The sequence below is a fragment of the Chiloscyllium plagiosum genome, unplaced genomic scaffold, assembly GCF_037043375.1.
Source record: "Chiloscyllium plagiosum isolate Xiang-an unplaced genomic scaffold, Cpla_swu_hap1 HiC_scaffold_37, whole genome shotgun sequence".
NCBI lineage: Eukaryota > Metazoa > Chordata > Chondrichthyes > Orectolobiformes > Hemiscylliidae > Chiloscyllium > Chiloscyllium plagiosum.
The window spans coordinates 35,419,957-35,442,134 of NW_028270175.1; positions in this window are offsets into that span (position 1 = coordinate 35,419,957).

Genomic DNA, 22,178 nt, shown 5'->3' on the forward strand with positions numbered 1-22,178 from the left:
AATGTGTAAATACATTTCTCCAAACATTATCCTTTTCATAAAAATATTCATGCAATATCTTGTACCCACACATTACCCAACATGCATGGACAATAACAAAAAGAATCATACAGGAACAAACAATATTTAATGCCAGTCTGTCCCACTTTCAACACTGTTTGCATATGCACTACATGCATAAAGTTTAATTTATTCAGTTCTGCCTCCAGTATGTGTATGCACTATTGCTGGCTGTTCACCTGGTATTTGGCCATTTCTGAATTGAAGTTCTGTCTCAGGGGAATGCCATTCCTATTAAGAGCACTGTTGCTACAGTAGTTGTTGTTACTGATTTACTGTCCTTGTTGAGGAACATTGAATGTGTGGGACTAATGGTCATTCCATACTCTGTCCAGTTGGTGATGTTTTATTTTCCTCATGAGCTGTTGGAAGTGAAGGAGCAGTTTCTCTCGATGTACAGGTCCTCCATTGTGATGATACACCTGGCGGCTCATCTTTGCCACATACAACAGAGTTGACACAGGTCTCAAGTTGCCATAAGAGTGGTACGGTGGCTCAGTGGTTAGCATTGCCGCCTCGCAGCACCAGGGACTCCATTTCGATTTCACCTTGGGTGACTATGTGGAGTTTGCACATTCCCCCAAGTCTGCGTGTGGTTTCAAAAGTTTCCTCCCACCATCTAAAGATGTGCAGGTTAGGTGGATTGGCCATAGGAAATGCAGGATTATAGGGCTAAGGTGGGTCTGGGTGGAATGCTCTTTGAAGGGACAGTATGGACTCGATGGAGTGAAAGGCCTGCTTCCACAGTGCAGAGGATCTATGTGGGCTTTTTTTACTCCCCATAGTGTTGAATGTCTCCACTCTGTCTGACTTCCTAATGCTTGGCTTTGGTAGCTTTATCAAAGTTAAATTTGTCTTTGTGTCATTTCACTTTGATAGTACTTCTGGCTTCAGTAGTTTTTAAGCTGTTGGAAAAGAAGTTTGAGAGATATTAGTTGCTGGATTGGATTGTTCCCTCCCTTCAGTAATTGTGTTTCTCCACTCTAGGATTGTCTTGCACAAGACTACGCTCAATTTGCTTTTGAAGTGTTTGGGAAATTCGACTGCCACCACAGCATTTCTAATGGACTGAGGGATAATGTGAAAATGATGGGTGATGCTGAATTTCCTCATCATTTATGAAAGAGTTGAATACTTCATTCGTGAATTAAGGGACATTGTTACCAATCACAATGCCTGGAAAGCCATAATGACTGAAATGCACTTTCAGACATTCTATCATCTTTTACTGGTGCCAACTGATCTAAATTCCCATAGTCTGAGTATAATCGTCAGTGGTAAGGGCACTTGTGGCACATTGAGCCAGATGTGGGTTCAGGTCCCAGCTGCCACAGAAGTGTGTAGCAATTTCTCTGAACAGGTTAATTCGGAAAACATCTAGTACTTAATGGTGACTCAGTCCCAGACATAGTGAAGAGATCTACTCCAAGCTTAATTCATGGCCTGTCTAGGATGTCATGTGTTATAAGAGGATCTTTAGTTTGCTCAGCTTGGTATTTGTTATCAACATGGCGCAGGCCCTTGGAGCCCACAATCCTATTGCTCATGGACTCTTGCTTGGACTCTTCATGTGGACACATTGGTTACAAAGGCCCAACACGGCCTCTTCTTCCTCGGGCAGTTGAGGAAATTTGGCATGACGGCGAATACCCTTGCCAACTTTTATAGGTGCGCCATCGAGAGCTTTCTGTCTGGATGTATCACTACCTCGTATGTAACCGTACCATTCAAGATCAGAGACGGTTACAGGGAGTGGTGAACTCGGACAATCACAAAGGCCAAGCTCCCATATATAGAATCCATCTACCAGGCACACTCTCAATGAAAGGCCACCAGCACTCTCAAAGATCCATCCCATCCTGTCAATGTTTTTCTATAACCTCTACCATTGGTAAGAAGGTACAGGAGCCTGAACACATGCACCAACCGGGTTCGAAACAGTTTCTACCCTACTGTTGTTAGAATACTGAATAGACTCGCAAACTCTGAACATTTGACTGTACCTGTGTTTTTGTTTCTGTCACTGTTTACCTATTATTTACTTATCTATGCTACTTGTGATCTTCCTATATTGCTTGCAAGACAAAGCATTTCACTGTGTGTCGGTACATGTGACAATAAATTCAATTCAATTTAATTCAATCTTTGGCGAGCAGGTTATTTCCCTTGCCTTCCTCACACTGGACTCAAATCCTTGATGACTGACACCATGTGCTTCAGCATCTCTTTTTTCATTTTCTTAACATTAATAGTTGTTTCCACTGAACAAAGCGTCATCTTGGGTTTATCCCTCCTTCTCTGTATTCTCTTAGAACAACAGATCTGTCCTTGATACTTTCAGGCCATCCTTTCATCACTACTTCCTGCAGTACGTAGAGAGTGGTGGCTTGTTGCAGAGATTCCCTAATTTGAGAAAAACACTTGTCTTTCAGATTCAATGTCTCTTCTGAGTAGATGACTTCCAGAACATATTGAGCTGTTACTTCTGACTGAATCTGCACAATTACTTCCTTTGCTTGTATATCAGTTCCAAATGATACCTCTGCAAAGCAAGTCACATTCTTTGTAGCTGCTTTGAAGCAGGTAGCAGCAGCTTGAGAAAAAGTGGCTTGTGATCAGACTCTCCTGCTACTGCGACTCTCCCAAACAGCTATTAATTAAAATGCTTGAAAACAAAGACATGCACTCCTTCTCAATCTGAATGTCTTGTTCAGTTTGTGTTAGTTGGCTGGATACAAATGAAACTTATAGCTCTTGTTGCATAATGGTTTGCTCCAAATCCTATCTTGCTGGCAATCACAGTGTAAGGTGATTTCATCATTGACATTGACCTGAGTGCTGACATTATCATCAATAGTTGTGTGCGGCACGGCGGCACGGTGGCACAGTGGTTAGCACTGCTGCCTCACAGCACTAGAGACCCGGGTTCAATTCCCGACTCAGGCGACTGACTGTGTGGAGTTTGCACATTCTCCCCATATCTGCGTGGGTTTCCTCCGAGTGCTCCAGTTTCCTCCCACAGTCCAAAGATGTGCAGGTCAGGTGAATTGGCCATGCTAAATTGCCCGTAGTGTTAGGTAAGGGGTAAATGTAGGAGTATGGGTGGGTTGCGCTTCGGCGGGGTGGTGTGGACTTGTTGGGCCGAAGGGCCTGTTTCCACACTGTAAGTAATCTAATCTAAAAGTTGTCCAATTTCAGTGAAAGTTTCTTCTTTTTTGTTCTGTTCCCAATACCAATCTTAGCATTGAGTTTGCATAAAGTTTCACATTCTGATGACAAATTAGTCAAGAACTTTACTGGATGAGTCACAAATTCAGCAATTGTACCACTCTCACATCTGTTGATTGCTACAGCTCTTGTCTTAGTCAGAGTTTGGGTGAAATTGATTCTCTGTCAGTACATGACTTGTGTATTTGGCTTCTGGTATCTTCAATCCCATCATTTTCTTCTTGAATTTCAGGTTCATCTGATGAGCTAACTATAGCAGTTCCAATAAATTCTGAATGTCATCAGTAATAGATTATTCTATTTTTCTCCACCCCCAGTAGACTGGCAGACTATTGATGTAGTTTCTGCTCAGGGAGGATCACTCTCTATCTCTCACTGGCTGCAGTGATAGTGTTCTAAAGCAGTGCAAATGCCAAATGGCACAGTGTCCTAGTGTCATCCAGCATAGACAGAGACCCTTCGGTCCAACCGGTAAATGTTGAACATAATCTCAAACTAAACTAGTCCCACCTGCCAGCTCCTGGCCCATACCCGTCCAAACACTTCCTATTTGTGCACTTAGTTGAGTGTCTTTCAAACATAACTGTGCTCGCATCCACCACTTTGTCAGGAAGTTCATTCCACATGTGAACCATGCTCTATGTAAAACAAATTGCCCCCTCATGTCTATTTAAAATCTCTCTCCACTCTCCTTAAAAATGTGCCCCCAGTCTTTGAAATCCCCTATCCTAGGGAAAAGACAACTACCATTAGCCCCTCATTATTTCATAAACCTCTATCAGGTCACCTTTCAACTTCCTACACTCCAGTGAAAAAAGTCCCAGCCTATCCAGCCTTCCTTCACAAATCAAACCTTCCATACACAGAAACATCCTGATGAATCTCTTCTGAACCCTCTCCAACTTAATAATATCCTTTTTCACATCCAGAATATAGGCTGAAAACTTATGTTTTCTTCCAGCTTCACTTGACAGCAACCTTCATTTCTACTGAGGATAGTAAAGATCCTTAGCTTTGGCAAGGTGTGGCAAAATTTCTTCCAAGGTTAGTTAGCGGTAGTGAAATCTCTTCAAAGCTTTATTGAATCAGTGCATACTCAGGTATCCCAGTTGTTCTGTCTGCTACCATGTTGGTAATCTGTCTATAGGAGTGAGCACTCTCTGGATGGGTCTAGCTTTCAGAATGGAATTCAGATAGCTGGAACTTTCCTCTGCTGATGCTGAGCTGATCTCACCTTATCACTTACTTGGAGATGATATCCCCAAGAAAGACAACCAAGAAATTTTAAAAACGTCTTTGTAATCTTCTTAGGATCTGTTCAGCAGTCAATGACTTAGTTGTCTGTGCAACACTGGAAATCTCTTTGGCACCTGGAAGGATACAAGTCTAAGATGGAGATTTGCTTCAGCAGAGAAGTGGATTTTTTGCTTCATGAGTACTACCTGGAACTGCAGATCTTCAGTCTTCCCACTGGAATTTGTGAAAATACTCATTATACCTTTGGGATATGTATCATTCCTTCATCGAGCCTCAGTTTTCTCTTTGAAGGTATTGTTTCTGGGTCACCATCTTGAGCCACTTTGAACAGGTCTGTGAAGATCATGATATCTGCTGACTCCATCAGTCACCTTTCTGGGCTCGATTTACTGCTTTCTGGTCAAACACTGGGTGGATCACTCTTCGGAGGGTCGGTGTGGACTTGTTGGGCCGAAGGGCCTGTTTCCACACTGTAAGTAATCTAATCTAATCTCATTTTACCTTGCACTTCCACAGAACCAGGGATTAGGAAATTCACAGCCATCCCGACTAACCCTAATAATTCTAAAATTGCAAATTATTGTTCAAATTCAACATCGTTGTTCAGCATCTGGCTCTCTTGCATCTCTGAAAATCCATACAATTTCACAGTTCGGACAATGTGTTTCATTTTGTGTGTTTTACTACATAATTTCCGAGAAATTAAATTAATTTGCACCAGAGGTCACATGTCTACGGAAAGCCAGACGTCTCCAACGTCCACTTGCATTTTTTTCCCAAACTGCTGACATTCCTGCTTCCAACATATTTGTTGCCTCTGGCTCCGAAAGAATTCAAATCTCATCATCAATAATTTCTGGGAAGGTTCTCCCAAGCTGCTGTATCTTGGGCTGAAGGGTAATGGAAATCAGCTTCCCTTTGCATCCAATGTCCCGTTCCTGACACTCCTCCACCTTTGTTATGGTCGTCGAGTGGAGTAATTCCCATCAACCTTTTCAGTTCTTCACTCACCATCCCGTGGCCCTTTGAGGGACATTGCTCATTCTGTCAAATTAGACGACATTTCGTGCTGCGGTTCAATTTCATACATAGTTGAGACCTTTTTTCGGACAGTGTAATTTATGGTGACATCTATCTGTTTGATTTCAATTGCCTTTCTCATTAACCAAAGCAATTCCCTAAAAGCATACAGCTACCTTATGTCAATTTTATAAAACTTCAGGAGTATTAAATGGAAAAGACAAACCCAGAATTTGAGAGATCGCTTAATGTAGTCTGTGCTCTGGCAAAGTCATAGCACTGACTCTTATACATTTTAATTGCCTTCCTATTTATATCTCAATGACCTTTCAGCTGTCTTTTCGATTTATTGGATGCTCCCAGATAAAAGTTCATCTGTAGAGTAAGGAATTATATGCAGTCTTTTTATTTTGAGCAAAAACCTATCTGACTGATGGCGATTTGTTCATTTAAGTAAAAGTAAATTGTGGCCCTGGTCCCACTGAACAGCTAACTACTGATCAAAGTGTCATGACTCCAGAAACTTTTGAGTTGTGTCATTTTCAATTGATATCTATTTATTTGAAATGTGCACAGTTACTAGAAAGATTTCTCTTTCTCTGCCATGCTCAGATTGTCTTGCAAATGTATGTGAATGAAAACACGTAATGGATTATATGGAAATTTGCAAACCTCCGTTCCATTTAATATCACAATCTCTTTTCTAATTTGTGGACATTAAATTACATGCTGATCTCCCCTACTTCATTTCATGAATTCCAGTTCTATACTGTGTAATTCCATTTTCCATACATAAGATTTCATGTCCTTTAGCCTGGCAAATGTGTCGAGTTAGTTTGCCACCTGATCTTTAACATCGCAACATATCTGAATATGTACCAGGCACTGTTCAGATGCAAGTGTTCATTGCATTAATGAAATTCATATCAGCATATGAATAATTTGAGTATTTTAGTTAATCCATTGATCCCAGTCTCATTCACATGCAACATATTTATATTAATGTTAATCTTTTTTAACCCAGTTGGCAGGAACTGTTTTACATGCAATATATTACGAGTGACACTGAATTAATCAGTTCACATTGTGAGTAGACTTACTTGTGCTACAGCAGAGAATCTACAGCATGCAGAGGCACTAGGTGACCCACAAGCGCTTTAAAACAACATGAATTTTCGATTTAACTGTTCCTCACATCTTTCTCCTCCTTTCTTCCTTATCTGTGGACCGACTTTCACTTTAAGTGTTATCAACTTCAGCTGCTGAGGATTAGTTTAGCTCAGTTGGCTGAATGACTGTTGTGATGTGGACTGACACAGTTTACTTCCCAATTCCTTCTGAGGTTACCATGAAGGACCCTCCTTCTCAACCTCTCCCCTCTCCTGAGGTGTGGTGACCCTCAGGTTAAAACATCTCAAGTCATCTCTCTGTCTAATGCGAGTACAGCCTATAGTCTGGTAAAACTATGGCTCCATGTGACTTTCTTAATCTTCTCCATGGAAAAGAAATTCCTCCTAAATTCTTCACTTGATCTAGTCATGGCTATTTGATATCTGTAGCCATTGGTCAGGACAAGTGGAAACAATTTCTTCCAACAAGCCCTTTGAAATTTTGAGCTGTCCTCCTCTTTAGTTTCTCTTTCTCAATGAAGATGAATCTACAAATGCTGATAAGACATATCTGACAATTTACTTAAATCTTTCCCATTTTTCAGTGTTTCATTATCCTAGTTTTAATACGGAATCCAGTACGCGTCATGGTGCTCCATGTATGAGAACAATCAAGATTGGGAGGATCAGGACCTGGAAACTGTTAAGTCTGTACAGTCTTCTTAAAGTAGGAGGAAGTATCTAGCCCTTGAGACTATTCTGGGACCATTCGACATGGCTGACCTGCAATCTAACTCCACATGCCCACCTTTGTTGTATTGTCTCTTAATAGCTTCAGCTAACAAAGAATTACTATTTCCAATTGGCAAATGTACAACTGACCAATCAAACCATCATCTGGTTGGTTTGGTTCCATCTCAAGGAGTCAGAAGGAAATCCCCATTACCTTTTTGCAAGAAGTTGGCATTAGAGTCTTTTTTCATACAATAACTGAAGCATAACCCTCAGAAAGTATCGTAAGTTATGCAAATAATAGGTGTAATTGTACAATTACCTCCCTCCAATGTCAAAAATTATTGAAGATGTCAATAATTTTTGTGGAATTTTATCTCTGGTGTGATAAGCACCATAATGTTGCTGCTTAAAATATTTTCTCCCCAGTTTGCCTCCTTAGATCTGCTTCTTGTCTTCACATTGTTAACATATCCTCAGCTATAATTCTTGTCACCAGCAAACCTCTAATATGTCACATCAGTGAACACAATACAGGTGGAACTAATACTTTGTTTTTAATGTATTCGTTCACAAGATGTGGGCAATTCTTAATAAGGAAGGATTTATTTGTCCATTCCTAATTGCCCTTGACAAGGTGAGGACTCTGGAAAGACAAAGGCTGAGGGGGTGATCTGATAGAGGTCTACAAAATTATTGTGGATTGTCAGAGATTTTTTCCCAGGGTGGAAAGGTCAGGGTGGAAAGGTTAACTATAAGACGGCACAGGTTAAAGGTGAAAGGGAGAAAGCTTTTCACCCAGAGGGTGGTGGCTGCCTGGAATGCTAATTGAACCACTGTCCTGTTCATGTGATGTAGAGACACCAACAGTTTTGTAAGGAAAGGAGGTACAGGACTTGGATGCAGCAATAGTGAAGGAACAGCAATAAAGTTCTAAGTCAGGATGTTGTGTGGTTTGGAGGGGAAACTTGTAGGTAGATCTTCCCTTGTTTTTCTAACTGTTGGTCTCTGTGCATTTGGATGGTGTTGAAAAAGGATGACTGATGAAGGATATTTGATTGGGTAAAACCATCATAGTTGAGCCAAATCCTATCCTGTTTTCAGCTTACACTTACATGTAAGCACTTTCCAGTCAGGATCAGTAGTTGATAATTATGCATGAGAAAGTCAGCTGATGTTTTCCTCTGGAAACATGACAAACACAATACAATACAGCACAGGAACAGGCCCTTTGCTAATCAAGCCTGCGCCAATACTAATCCGACTCACTACTTATTGTCCATTCGCAGTTTCAATCCTTCTGTTCACCTCCGTGCATGTGTCTATCAAGATACACCTTAAATGTTGCTGATGTGTTTGCTCCCACCACCTTCAATGAAAATGCATTCCAGGCAGCTGCCAACCTCTGGGTGAAAACCTTTCCCTGCACTTCTCCCCTAAAGCTTTCTTCCTTTCACCTTGAATCTGTGCCCTCTTATAGTTAACCTTTCCACTCTGACCTTTCCACCCTGGGAAAAAATCTCTGACAATCCACAATAATTTTGTAGACCTCTATCAGATCGCCCCCTCAGCCTTTGTCTTTCCAGAGAAAACATTCTGAGTTTATCCAACTCTCCTCATAACTAAAACCCTCCAGACCAGGCAACATCCTGGTAAACTTTCTCTGCACACTCTCCTTCTGATACAGTGGCAACCAGAACTGCAAATTCCATATGTGGCCTAACTATAGTTTTGCACAGCTGTACATAACTTGCCAACTTTTATATTCTATGTCCCCGCCAATGAAGGCAAGTGTGCTGTATGCCTTCTTGAACATCTGATTCACCTGTGGAAATGTTGGCGATTATGTCTTGGACATGGAGAGAACCATACACCAAATGCTACATTTATCAACAAAGCTGGAGCAATACTGCTAGCTGGATCAGAGAAAGGGAGATTATACACACCAATAGGTTCTACTGAAACCATTCATTTATGTATCATATTCTCAGGATTCCCTTAATTAGATGACAGTTGTTCAGTGATTATTTCATTTGAAACTTGGGGTAAGTGTTTCACTGGAGCAAATGAAGTGAAATGCCTTGGTTATCTCCCAGTTAAGCCTATTTGGAGGATGCACCAGTGGGTACTTCCTCCTGCTTCATTCTGTCAGCTTGGCAAGTTGAGAGAAAAACAACACATTGAATTTGCACCATTTACTGTGTAGGGATTCAGGAAAACTGGCAGAAATCCAGAAGAAACATTTTCTTCATTGCATCATTGATTATGGATTTCATTCTATTCCTTCATATGGAAACCCTGTCAGCACTGTTCCTTTGATGATCTGGTGAGTTAAGGCAGTATTACACACTGGAGATGAGTGAATTTAGACCTCCAAAGCTTTGATGTATGGAGTTAACTGATTTTTTTGGCTTAGCAGCTGAGTAGCACAATTGAACTTAGGTCCTTAGGTGGGAACAAAGAGCAGTCAGACTGCACTTGTCTGCCTCAATAATACAACAACTGCAATGAAATACACATTTGTGCATATGCATGGAAAGACATTTGAATCAACTTTCTCACCCATTGAAAATGGGCACTCATTGGAAGTACTGAGTTGATCAGCTACCCAGTGTCGACAGTAAAAAAACCCCATTGTGGAATATCATGCTGGAATTAGATTCTATTGGAACCATAGGGGGAGGTGAGTGTTTAGTGGTATTATTGCAAGGCTATTAATCCAGAGAATGCAGATAATAGAACATAGAATATAGAACAATACAGCACAGAACAGGCCCTTCGGCCCACGATGTTGTGCTGAACATTTGTCCTAGCTTAAGCACCCATCCATGTACGTATCCAATTGCCGCTTAAAGGTCGCTAATGATTCTGACTCTGCCACTCCCACAGGCAGTGCATTCCATGCCCACACCACTCTCTGGGTAAAGAACCTACCCCTGACATCCCCCCTATACCTTCCACCCTTCACCTTAAATTTATGTCCCCTTGTAACACTCTGTTGTACCCGCGGAAAAAGTTTCTGACTGTCTACTCTATCTATTCCTCTGATCATCTTATAAACCTCTATCAAGTCACCTCTCATCCTTCGCCGTTCCAATGAGAAAAGGCCTAGCACTCTCAACCTATCCTCGTACGACCTATTCTCCATTCCAGGCAACATCCTGGTAAATCTTCTCTGCACCCTCTCCAAAGCTTCCATATCTTTCCTAAAATGAGGCGACCAGAACTGCACACAGTACTCCAAGTGTGGCCTAACCAAGGTCCTGCACAGCTGCAACATCACTTCACGACTCTTGAATTCAATCCCTCTGCTAATGAACGCTAATACACCATAGGCCTTCTTACAAGCTCTATCCACCTGAGTGGCAACTTTCAAAGATCTATGAACATAGACCCCAAGATCCCTCTGCTCCTCCACCTTACTAAGAACTCTACCGTTAACCCTGTATTCCGCATTCTTACTTGTCCTTCCAAAATGAACAACCTCACACTTGACAGGGTTGAACTCCATCTGCACTCCTCAGCCCAGCTCTGCATCATATCTAAGTCCCTTTGCAGCCGACAACAGCCCTCCTCACTATCCACAACTCCACCAATCTTCGTATCATCTGCAAATTTACTGACCCACCCTTCGACTCCCTCTTCCAAGTCATTAATAAAAATTACAAACAGAAGAGGACCCAGAACTGATCCCTGCGGAACTCCACTTGTAACTGGGCTCCAGGCTGAATATTTACCATCTACCACCACTCTCTGACTTCGACCGGTAAGCCAGTTTCCTATCCAACTGGCCAAATTTCCCTCTATCCCATGCCTCCTGACTTTCTGCATAAGTCTACCATGGGGAATCTTATCAAATGCCTTACTAAAATCCATGTACACTACATCCACTGCTCTACCCTCATCCACATGCTTGGTCACCTCCTCAAAGAATTCAATAAGATTTGTAAGGCAAGACTTACCCTTCACAAATCCGTGCTGGCTGTCCCTAATCAAGCAGTGTCTTTCCAGATACTCATAAATCCTATCCCTCAGTACCCTTTCCATTACTTTGCCCACCACCGAAGTAAGACTAACTGGCCTGTAATTCCCGGGGTTATCCCTATTCCCTTTTTTGAACAGGGGCACAACATTCGCCACTCTCCAGTCCCCTGGTACCACCCCCATTGACAGTGAAGACAAAAAGAACATTGCCAACAGTTCTGCAATTTCCTCTCTTGCTTCCCATATAATCCTAGGATATATCCCGTCAGGCCCGGGGGACTTGTCTATCCTCAAGTTGTTCAAAATGTCCAACACATCTTCCTTCCTAACAAGTATCTCTTCTAGCTTACCAGTTCGTTTCACACTCTCCTCTTCAACATTACGGTCCCTCTCGTTTGTAAATAATGAAGAAAAGTACTCATTTAAGACCTCTCCTATCTCTTCCGACTCAATACACAGTCTCCCACTACTGTCCTTGATCGGACCTACCCTCGTTCTCGTCATTCTCATGTTTCTCACATACGCATAAAATGCCTTTGGGTTATCCTTGATCCTATCCGCCAAAGATTTTTCATGCCCTCTCTTAGCTCTCCTAATCCCTTTCTTCAGCTCCCTTCTGGCTATCCTGTATCCCTCCAATGCTCTGTCTGAACCTTGTTTCCTCAACCTTATGTAAGCCTCCTTCTTCCTCTTTACAAGACATTCAACCTCCCTCGTCAACCAAGGTTCCCTCACACGACCATTTCTTTCCTGCCTGACAGGTACATACATATCAAGGACACGTCGTATCTGTTCCTTGAAAAAGTTCCACATTTCCACGACATCCTTCCCTGACAGCCTATGCTCCCAACTTATGCTCCTCAGATCCTGTCTTACAGCATCGTATTTACCCTTCCCCCAATTGTAAAACCTACCCTGTTGCATGCACCTATCTCTCTCCATAACCAAGGTGAAAGTCACAGAATTGTGGTCACCATCATCAAAATGTTCACCCACTAACAAGCCCATCACTTGTCCCGGTTCGTTACCAAGTACCAAATCCAATATGGCCTCCCCTCTGGTTGGACAATCTACATACTGAGTTAGAAAAGCTTCCTGGACACACTGCACAAACACCGCCCCATCCAATCTACTTGATCTAAAGAGCTTCCAATCAATATTTGGGAAGTTGAAATCGCCCATGACTACTACCCTGTAGCTTCTACACCTTTCCAAAATCTGTTTCCCAATCTGTTTCTCCACATCTCTGCTGCTATTGGGGGGCCTATAGTAATCACCCAACAAAGTGATTGCTCCTTTCCTATTTCTGACTTCAGCCCATACTACCTCCAAAGGCAGATCCCCCTCGAACTGCCTTTCTGCAGCCGTTATACCATTTCTAATTAGCAACGCCACCCTCCCTCCTTTTTTACCACCCTCCCTAATCTTACTGAAACATCTGTAACCAGGAACCTCCAACAACCATTCCTGTCCCTCTTCTATCCACGTTTCCGTGATGGCCACAACACCGTAGTCCCAGGTACCGATCCACGCCTTAAATTCACCCACCTTATTTCTGATGCTCCTTGCGTTAAAGTATACACACTTGAACCCATCTCTGTGTCCGCAAGTATTCTCTGTCAGTGCTACCTTCTCCACAGCCTCCCTACGTGCTTGGACATCCTGACAAACAGCTAACCTACTTGCTGGACTACAAGTCCGGATCCCATCCCCCTGCCAAATTAGTTTAAACCCCCCTGAAGAGTGCCAGCAAACCTACCTCCCAGGATATTGGTGCCCTTCTGGTTCAGGTGCAACCCGTCCTGCTTATACAAGTCCCACCTTCCCCAGAATGCAGTCCAATTGTCCAAATACCTAAAGCCCTCCCTCCTACACCATCTTGCAGCCACATGTTCAACTGCACTCTCTCAATATTCCTTGCCTCACTGTCACGTGGCACCGGCAACAACCCAGAGATGACGACTCTGTCCGTCCTAGCTTTTAGCTTCCAGCCTAACTCCCTGAACTCCTGAATGATCTCCCCACCCCTCTTCCTACCTATGTCATTGGTGCCAACGTGCACCACGACTTCTGGCTGCACATCCTCCCCCTTAAGGATTCTGAAGACACGGTCCGAGAAGTCTCGGACCCTGGCACCCGTGAGGCAACAAACCATCCGAGAGTCTTGCCCATATCCACAAAACCACCTGTCCGTCCCTCTAACTATAGAGTCTCCTATAACTAGCGCTCTCCTTCTCTCCCCCTTTCCCTTCTGAGCCTCAGAGCCAGACCTCGTGCCACAGACCCGGTCACTGCAGCTTACCCCTGCTAGGCCACCCCTCCCAACAGTATCCAAAGCGGTATACTTATTGTTGAGGGGAACGACCACAGGGGATCCCTGCACTGCCTGCTTCCTCCCCTTCCTACCTCTAACTGTTACCCAACTACCTCTGTTCTCTGTACCTATGTCCCTGTAGCTTCTATCTATCACCCTCTCAGCCTCTCGAATAATCCTCAGTTCATCCAACTCCAGCTCCAGTTCCCTAATGCGTTCTGTGAGGAGCAGGATCTGACTGCATTTCCTGCAGATGAAGTCGGCAGGAGCATCGGTGGTCACCCCTACCTCAAACATCCTGCAGGAGGAACATTCCACTGCCTGCGCTGCCATTACTCTATACTTCGTCTCCAAAACAAGAACACTGAGTAGCTTACCTGTGGACTTTAAAGTTAGGTTAGAGGAGGAGGATGGGAGGGAGGCCCTACTTTGTAGGGCCTGGGGTCCAGAACACACCCACTCAAATATCAATCACTTACCTTCCCGACCAGCTCTGCGCTCCAACTTCACTTCCGCCCAGCTCGCGCCGCTCTCTGCTGTGAAAAAAGGAGATGTTCTGATGATCTGGGTTCAAGCTGATGGTGGAACTTGAAATTTGGGTCGGTTAGCTAAGTTGACTGAATAGCCAGTTTGTGATGTCCTGTAATTCCCAACAATGTGGGTTCAATTCCTACATCAGCTAAGGTTACCATGAAGGACTCTCCTTTTCAATCTCTCTCCTTGCCTGAGGAGTGGTGACCCTCAGGTTAAACCACCACCCGTTGTCTCCGGTGACAGAGTGGGACTATGGTGACTTTACCTTTACTGTATTGGAAACACAATACGGACAACGTATAAGTCAAACAGGTAAACATATAGCACGTCCCAAAATATTTTGAGATATAACAACATTTGTTTTAAAAAAAATCACTTGATAAATGTATTATGAATACTATCAGTGGCAAATTAAATTAAAACATGATAGTCATCTGGAGTGCCCTTACTGACCATAATTTGTTGCTGAATTATCAAACCAAACTTAATCCTAGAGACAACCATGGCTACAGAGTGTCACATCCATTAAGAAATGACAATAACATTTATATCTCTTGCCTCTCAAGTGTCACCTTGGACAATGTGAACATGCAAAAGAGTTTCCTTGGCAACTACTAATTTCAAAGTCTTGTTTTTGTTAAAAGAAGCAGATGTCCCATGGAGTGCCAGTAGAAAAGCCTATTTGCATGTTTAGCTGATAGATCTGAATTTATGCACAGATCCTGAATTCTGACGTGTCTGAGATGTGTTTAAGTTTATCAGGTAAAGAATGGCAGCCCAAGGCAGTGCGGCAGAAATGGGGAGCTTTACTAATGCCTCAAACACAGGGCACAGACCCTGGGCCTCTGATTGTTGCCCCATTGTTTCTGATTCTCTGGTCAGGGTCCTCGGGAGTGCTCAAACTCCCAAATTCTGCCCTCATCACTAAAGGTACCAAACTTCACTGCTCCCCTGATATTCTGAAGACGGGAACATTTTAATATTTTAGTTAATGCAGCCGTACAGCCCGTATGGGTTGAATTTTATCAGAAATCGGCAAAGTGTCATGTTTGGTTAAGCTCATGGAGAGTTTCTTTCTGTGAGGCCTGGCGAGGTTTCTCTTGCTATTCTCTGAAACTTGCCACACTACCCTAATTGATGGCTCCCGATTGTCCAATCTTCTTTCTCACCAGAGGGGGAAGTACATGCCACAATTGTGACCCCCTATAGAATCAGGTCAAATGGTGTCAATCCAGAGCTATCCTTCACAGCTCCTTGTTAGGTACCCTGGAGGTTGTGGTCAGGGGCAAGCTATCTCCACTCTTCAACGACAGAGAGCTGGAGGTCCTCATGGACAGGGCGATAGGGAGGAGGGTCCTCCATCAGGAGCAGCAAAAGAGTTCGCACCACTAAACTCTGCCAGCCTGAAGGTGCCAGTCAGTCTATATGGCTCAGACCAAGACAGGAGTGTGACCCTGTGGTGTGTGCAATTGCCAACTTCACAACAATGCATGGGCAGACACAGAAGCAGCAGGCAGGCTTGTTGGAGGGAGTGGGCAAACTGATACCAATGAATGCACTAACGCTGTTTGTACCAGGCTGCCAGTGGCATGCACGGATCTGGCTGCCTACATGGGCAGGTGCTAAGGAGAGCCAGGTCCAGCAGCATCAGTGACTGCTGGATATGTGTATAGAGCTGGATTCCATTACTCCAGCCATTGGCATTCAGTGTCAACAGCATGGTGACAGTGGGATACAGCAACTTGGACACACTCCAAGTGCCCTTTCTTCACAAGGAGACAGTCAATAGACACCCAGCCTTAGGACAAACCCAGAAGCCTTCTCACAAGATGATCCAGGAAGTGGCCTGACCTTTTTGCCTTCATGTTGCCTGCCATCCTCAATCATGTCTCAGAAGGTGCACCAGCCTCTGGACAGGGCAACTCATCCTTGTCTGTGCAGAACTATATTGTCAGTAGATCAAAGGAGCACTATGATGGTGTGATGAGGCCCGTAAGTATCCAATGTCAAAGTTTCCTGTCAGGGATGTAGGTAGTCACTGGCCACGGAGCATAAACTGAGATGTTGGGCTTACTGGCTGAGCTGGAGACCCGGAGGAATGAGTGGTGCCATGGAGTCACCAGGTATCTGCTCTGATCTGGAAACCTGCCATCCATCACATTGGCAGAACAATTAAATGCACATAAACAAGGTGAAGTTAGGGTATGTTAGACCTATTTATGCATGTCAATTGATGCAAAGAAGCACCTCGTTGTTCACTTGCTGTTCAAAAACGCAGTTGGAGAAATGGATCTTTTTCTCTTGAAGTGGGATCCTCAGTTTTGACAACCTCTCCATATTTTGCCAACTGAATACTCAATGCCCTCATCCTTCAGGTGCAGGAAGATTCCACCTTTTACTTTCATCAGACCGAAGAATGCCAAAGGACCCCAAGGCAAAGTTGATGAGGGCAATGTGGATGCATTCTGAAGCATAAAGGGACTTGGGAGTCCCTGGATAGGATTCTCTTTAGGTTAACATGCAGGTGAAGTTGGCAGTTAAGTGGAAAATGCTGTGTTAGCATTCATTTCAAAAGGGCTAGAATACAAGATCAGGGATGTACTGCTGATGTTGCGGTAAGCTCTGGTCAGATCACAGTTGGAATATGGTGAGCAGTTTAGGGTTCCACATCTATGGAAGGATTTACTGGCCTTGGGGGGTGTCCAGATGCGGTTGACAAGAATGATCTCAGGGAATGAAGGGCTTGACATTTGAGGGGCGGTCAAGGAATCCCAGTCTCTACTCAGTGGAGTTTAGAAAGATGATGGGGAATCTGATTGAAACTAATGGAATGCTGAGAGGCCTGGATAGAGTGTGGACAAGGAGAAGATGTTTCTACTCATAAGAGACATTAGAACCTGAGGGCACAGCCTCAGAGGGAAGAGATGGCTCTATAAAACTGAAATGAGGAGGAATTTCTTCAGCCAGAGGGTGTTGAATCTGTGGAATGCATTGTTACAGAAGGCCTGTGGAAGCCAAGTCATCAAGTGTATTTAAGGCAGAGATGGGTTCTTGATTAGTAAGAGGATCAAGGGTCAGAAGAGAAGACAGAAGGGCCGAATGGCCTAATTCGGCTCCTATTTCTTATTGTCTTATGGACGTGGCATTATAAGGGAGGAGATACAGCAGGAAGGGTTTGGGGTTGGCTTGAAACAGCGTCCCCTTTTTCTGATTCTGGTCATCACAGTTAGGCATTGAATGAATTTGAGTGAGGCTTTCCCAAAAATTGTCCATCACTTCCCACTTTCTCTGCTTTAATTCATCTTATATTCAGGCTGCTCCTGTCCCTTTGATCCCATTTGCTTTAAGCGTTAAGGAAAAGGATTGGGATTAAAAGGATAGAATACAAATGTATTATTGGGTACTTTGTCAAATACCTTTCAAAGAACTATCAACACCACAACCCTCTTTAACCCTCTCCAATCATAAAAAAAATCAACTTAATCAAATAGGACTTGAAGCAAATTTATGCTGATTGAAATATTAAATCACATCTTTCCTCATGGTATACTTTTTCTCCAGGTTATTGACTTTTGCAATTTATAGTCATGAATGAGAGGTGATCTGATTGAAACTTACATGGTTAATGCAGGCAAGATGTTTTCCAGGTTGGGGAGTGTGGAGTCAGAGGGAACAAGTGAAAGATAAGGGACAAAAACTGAACAAACTGTGGATGCTGTGAACCAGAAACAAAAAAATAAAAATTGCTGGAAAAGCTCAGTAGGTCTGGCAGCATCTGTGGAGAGAAATCAGAGTTAACATTTCAAGCCAGAACTGAGGAAGGTCACTTGACGAAAAACTTTAACTCTGATTTCTCTCCACAGACGCTGCCAGACCTGCTGTGTTTTCCCATCAATTTCTATCAATGCTGTTGAAAGATAAGGGAGATACTACCTAGGTACAAGATAAAGAGAAATCTTTTCCATTCAGAGTTTTGTGAATCTTTGGATCATCTCTGAGCATCTCCATCTCTGAGCATTTTTAAGGTAGAGATTTATTGATTTGTAATTGCCAAGGCTATGGGAATGGGGTGGGTAAATTCAATTGAATTGTTCGTTCTGTCATGATCTTCTTGAATATTGTGGCATGTTTGATGGGCTGAATGGCCCACTCCTTTTTTTATATTTCACACATTTGTTTCATTCTGGTTCCATTTTTATTGTCCTTTTATAAAAAAAATTATTTGACTGGTGTTTCAATCCATTAATTCCCTATTCCCTGCAGTTCCTTTGTTTCCCATTGATTGGATAGCCTTTGACCTTTGGCTCGAATCAATTTCCATTTTAGTTATTTCTGACACTATCTGCTTATGTTTTTATAGTCACAATTTCTTCCTACTCTTCCAATTTCAAAGAATAATTTGTTTTGCTGAAGAATGTAGTCAAGTTATGAAGCAATTTTTGATCTAAAATATTGTTCACTTTGTCATTTCAACTGTTTGATGCGATGTTAAATATTTTGATTTTCTTTGATGGTGCACTGTTCAGGCAAAAGATTGGACACTATGCTGTGCCATTTAGAGTTCTTGATTTAACAATAATGTTTGCACACAGATTTAGAAACTGATGTTTCTGCTTCGAAGATAAGGCAAGTTTAAAGGGACATAATAAGGTGAATAGCAAAGGTTTTTTCCCAATGGTAAGGGAGATCAAAACTAGAAAGCAGAGGTTTAAGGTGAGAGGTGAAAGATTTAAAAAGGACCACAGAGGATGGTGTGTTTATGGAATGAACTGCCAGTAGATGCAAGTACAGTTACAATATTTAGAAAATGTTTGGGCAGGTACATGAATAAGAAAGATTTAGAGGGATACAGTCCAAGTGCAGGCAAATGGGATTGATTTGGTTTGGGAAACTTGGATGAGTTGGAGTGAAGGGTCTCATTCTGTGACTTTATAAGTCCTGAGTGAGAGGACCAGAAATACTCTGTGTGACCCCACGAATCCCTCCTCCTCCTATGACCCATCCTGCATACTTTGTGACTTTCAGTGTGCCTGTGCTGTCATGGTACCAACTGTCCCATTCTAAAGAATTGCGCCTTATTTTCACTGACTGTCCTTTGATAATTAAGGGATGTCTTTTGTCCCTTATTTCTAGGATGGTCTGTGGGAGACTAAGGCCTGGATGTTCGCTCCTGAGATGGGTATGCAGATCTTTGCACTTGCCTCGGGTGATAGTGCCTCTGATACTGGAATATTCATTCCATATGTGAGGGTTGGAGCTGAACACAACCATCCTTGCATACCTTGGGACTCTCCAACCACACGGGACCAATGTGGATTTCATCAGTTTCCTCAGTTCTCCTCCCCCTACCTTATCCCAAATCCAACCTTCTAACTCAGCACCGCCCTCTTGAACATCTTCCTTCCCACCATCCTCTCCGAACTCTCACCTTCACCCCCACCTTTATCTACCTATCGCATTCCCAGTTATCTTCCCCCCAGCCCCACCCTCCCCATTTATCGCTCAGCCCACTTAGGCCACAAGCCTCATACCTGAGAAAGGGTTTGTGCTCGAAACATTGATTCTCCTGCTCCTCAGATGCTGCCTGACCTGCTGTGCTTTTTCAGTGCCACACTCTCGGATTCTGACTCCAGTATCCTCACTTTCTCCTCCTTGGATGCTGCTCAAAACAAAAGCTTCTTAAGGTCAAAGGACATTGTGTTCCAGGACACAATCCAAATTTAGTTAACTAATACTGAGCCCTGGAGCTATATTCTCTATCACATGTCCACTAGCTCCCCACACCTACCCATGCCAACTCATACCAATATATTTATGCTCCCATTCCAAACGTCCCTTTATATCCTTTTCACCAACTCATGTCCCTGTACCCACCTCCGATGGCTCTGTCTTTATTCCATGACAAACCATGACCCCCACTCATCGCCATTGCCCTTTGTAGCTCCGAGGGCAACTTAGCATCAACTTAGGTGCCCAAATACCACCATTTGCTCTTTCAGTTTCCAAGCTAACTCTCCCAGTATCCACCATGGGTAGACCTCAGGATCCACGCTGAAATAAAGTGAAGCTCGAAGTGCAGAATCTTCCCAGACTCTGAACAGCACAGGCATTGGCAAGATTGTTGGGAAAATCATGTGAGATCAGCATGAGAAGATTCTAACAGAATGTGAGGACTGCAGATGCTGGGGATCAGAGTCAAAAGGTATGGCACTGGAAAAGCACAGCAGGTCAGGCAGCATCTGAGAAGCTGGAGAGTCGACATTTCGAGCATCAGCTCTTCATCAGAAATGTCGCAAAGAGATTCTTGTGAGGAACCAAAGGTCTAATTTAACAATCAAGAGTTGAAAGACAAGAATCTCACTAGTCAGTGCTCAGTGATCTATTGCATGTATAGCGTGCACAACTATCTTGCTATTAATTAATCACTCCTTATTGGTATGCAATTTCTTTTTCTGCCAATATTTGGATTGAAACGAGACAGCAACAATTCTCAACATTTTAAAAAAGACATAGGGGCAAATCTTTTACACAGCAAATGGTTCACATGTGGAATGGCCTTCCAGAGGAAGTGGTGGATATGAGTAATGTTACAATGTTTAAAAGACATTTCAACAAGTACATGAATACGAAATATTTGAAGGGATATGGGCCCGCTGCAGGCAGGTGGGACATGTTTAATTTGGGATTATGATTAGCACAGACTGGTAGGACCGAAGGGTCTGTGTTGTATGACTCTAAAACTCTATGATTCTATGACAGTTAAGTCAGAATGGTTACCTGGTGATCCCATATCGCCACGGGCTCCTCTGGACCTCCACCTTAGACAGCAGTCACGGACAACTCAGGGTACACAATGGGCAGTGATTGCCCACACCCTGCCCATCCACATTGGCATTGGACATATACCATCCTCACTGCATGTTTACAGCAAATCGCCAATCATCAGCCAAAGTCTAGAGGCTCACAGCACTTATGTCTTGAGTTGCCCTCTAGTGCAGATTCAAAACCAGGCAGCAAGGCTTCATTGTCAGGAGTGACAAGTCAAAGTGGGTTAACGTGTTACTGTACATCAGTTTATCACATCAATCTCACATTTGCACCATGTGTTAGCAGAATGTATGGCAAATGTATTGCATCAACTACAGAGGAACCTTGATTATCCGAACGAGGTGGGCGGGGCGTATTTTGTTTGGATGATTGACTATTCAGATAATCAGTTTGACCTTAAACAAGGGAAGCCATATTGATCTAACACTGTGCTCTACCAGAGAGTTTGTTTAAATCTATAATTTTGATGACTCTGCTATTTAAGCAAACTGATCATTTTGCAAACTTTTGCAAATTGCAGACTAAACTGAGAAGGACTAAACCCTTACCATCACATAAGTATATGAAATCCCAGCATTACACAAGGTGCCGAACAGCTTCTACAATCACAAGAGTATTTGTCAGTTTCTGCTGAACTCAGTGTCATGATAGAAAGACAGAAGCCCAGCCTCGTACATGTGTTTACCTTCTCTGCCATTTTTTTCATGAACAGCCCGGTAAAGTGATAGGAATAAAGCGCTTACTTTTGCAAAGGGCTGTGTAACTAAAAAATGTCCAGTCACTGATGCTTGAGGTGCTTGTGTTTCCTTGTTTTTGCCAACGTTTTCACAAGTTCTTCAGTACAGATGGTCCAAATTCACTTATCTCTTTGATGTCACATTTCTACAGGACCTTGAGATCTAGTTTGGATAACCTGAAATTCGGATAATTGATATTCAGACAATTGAGGTTCCTCTGTGAATGGCCATGTCTCAAAGTCTAAGGGGAGTAGTCCTCAATCAGGACAAAGGAGACATCCTTAGTGAGGAAATCATAGCACAGTAAGTCAAGAACAGTATCCAACACCAAGCCAGCTGAGGTGGTCAGCATCAGAGGGGTCTCAACCTCTACAG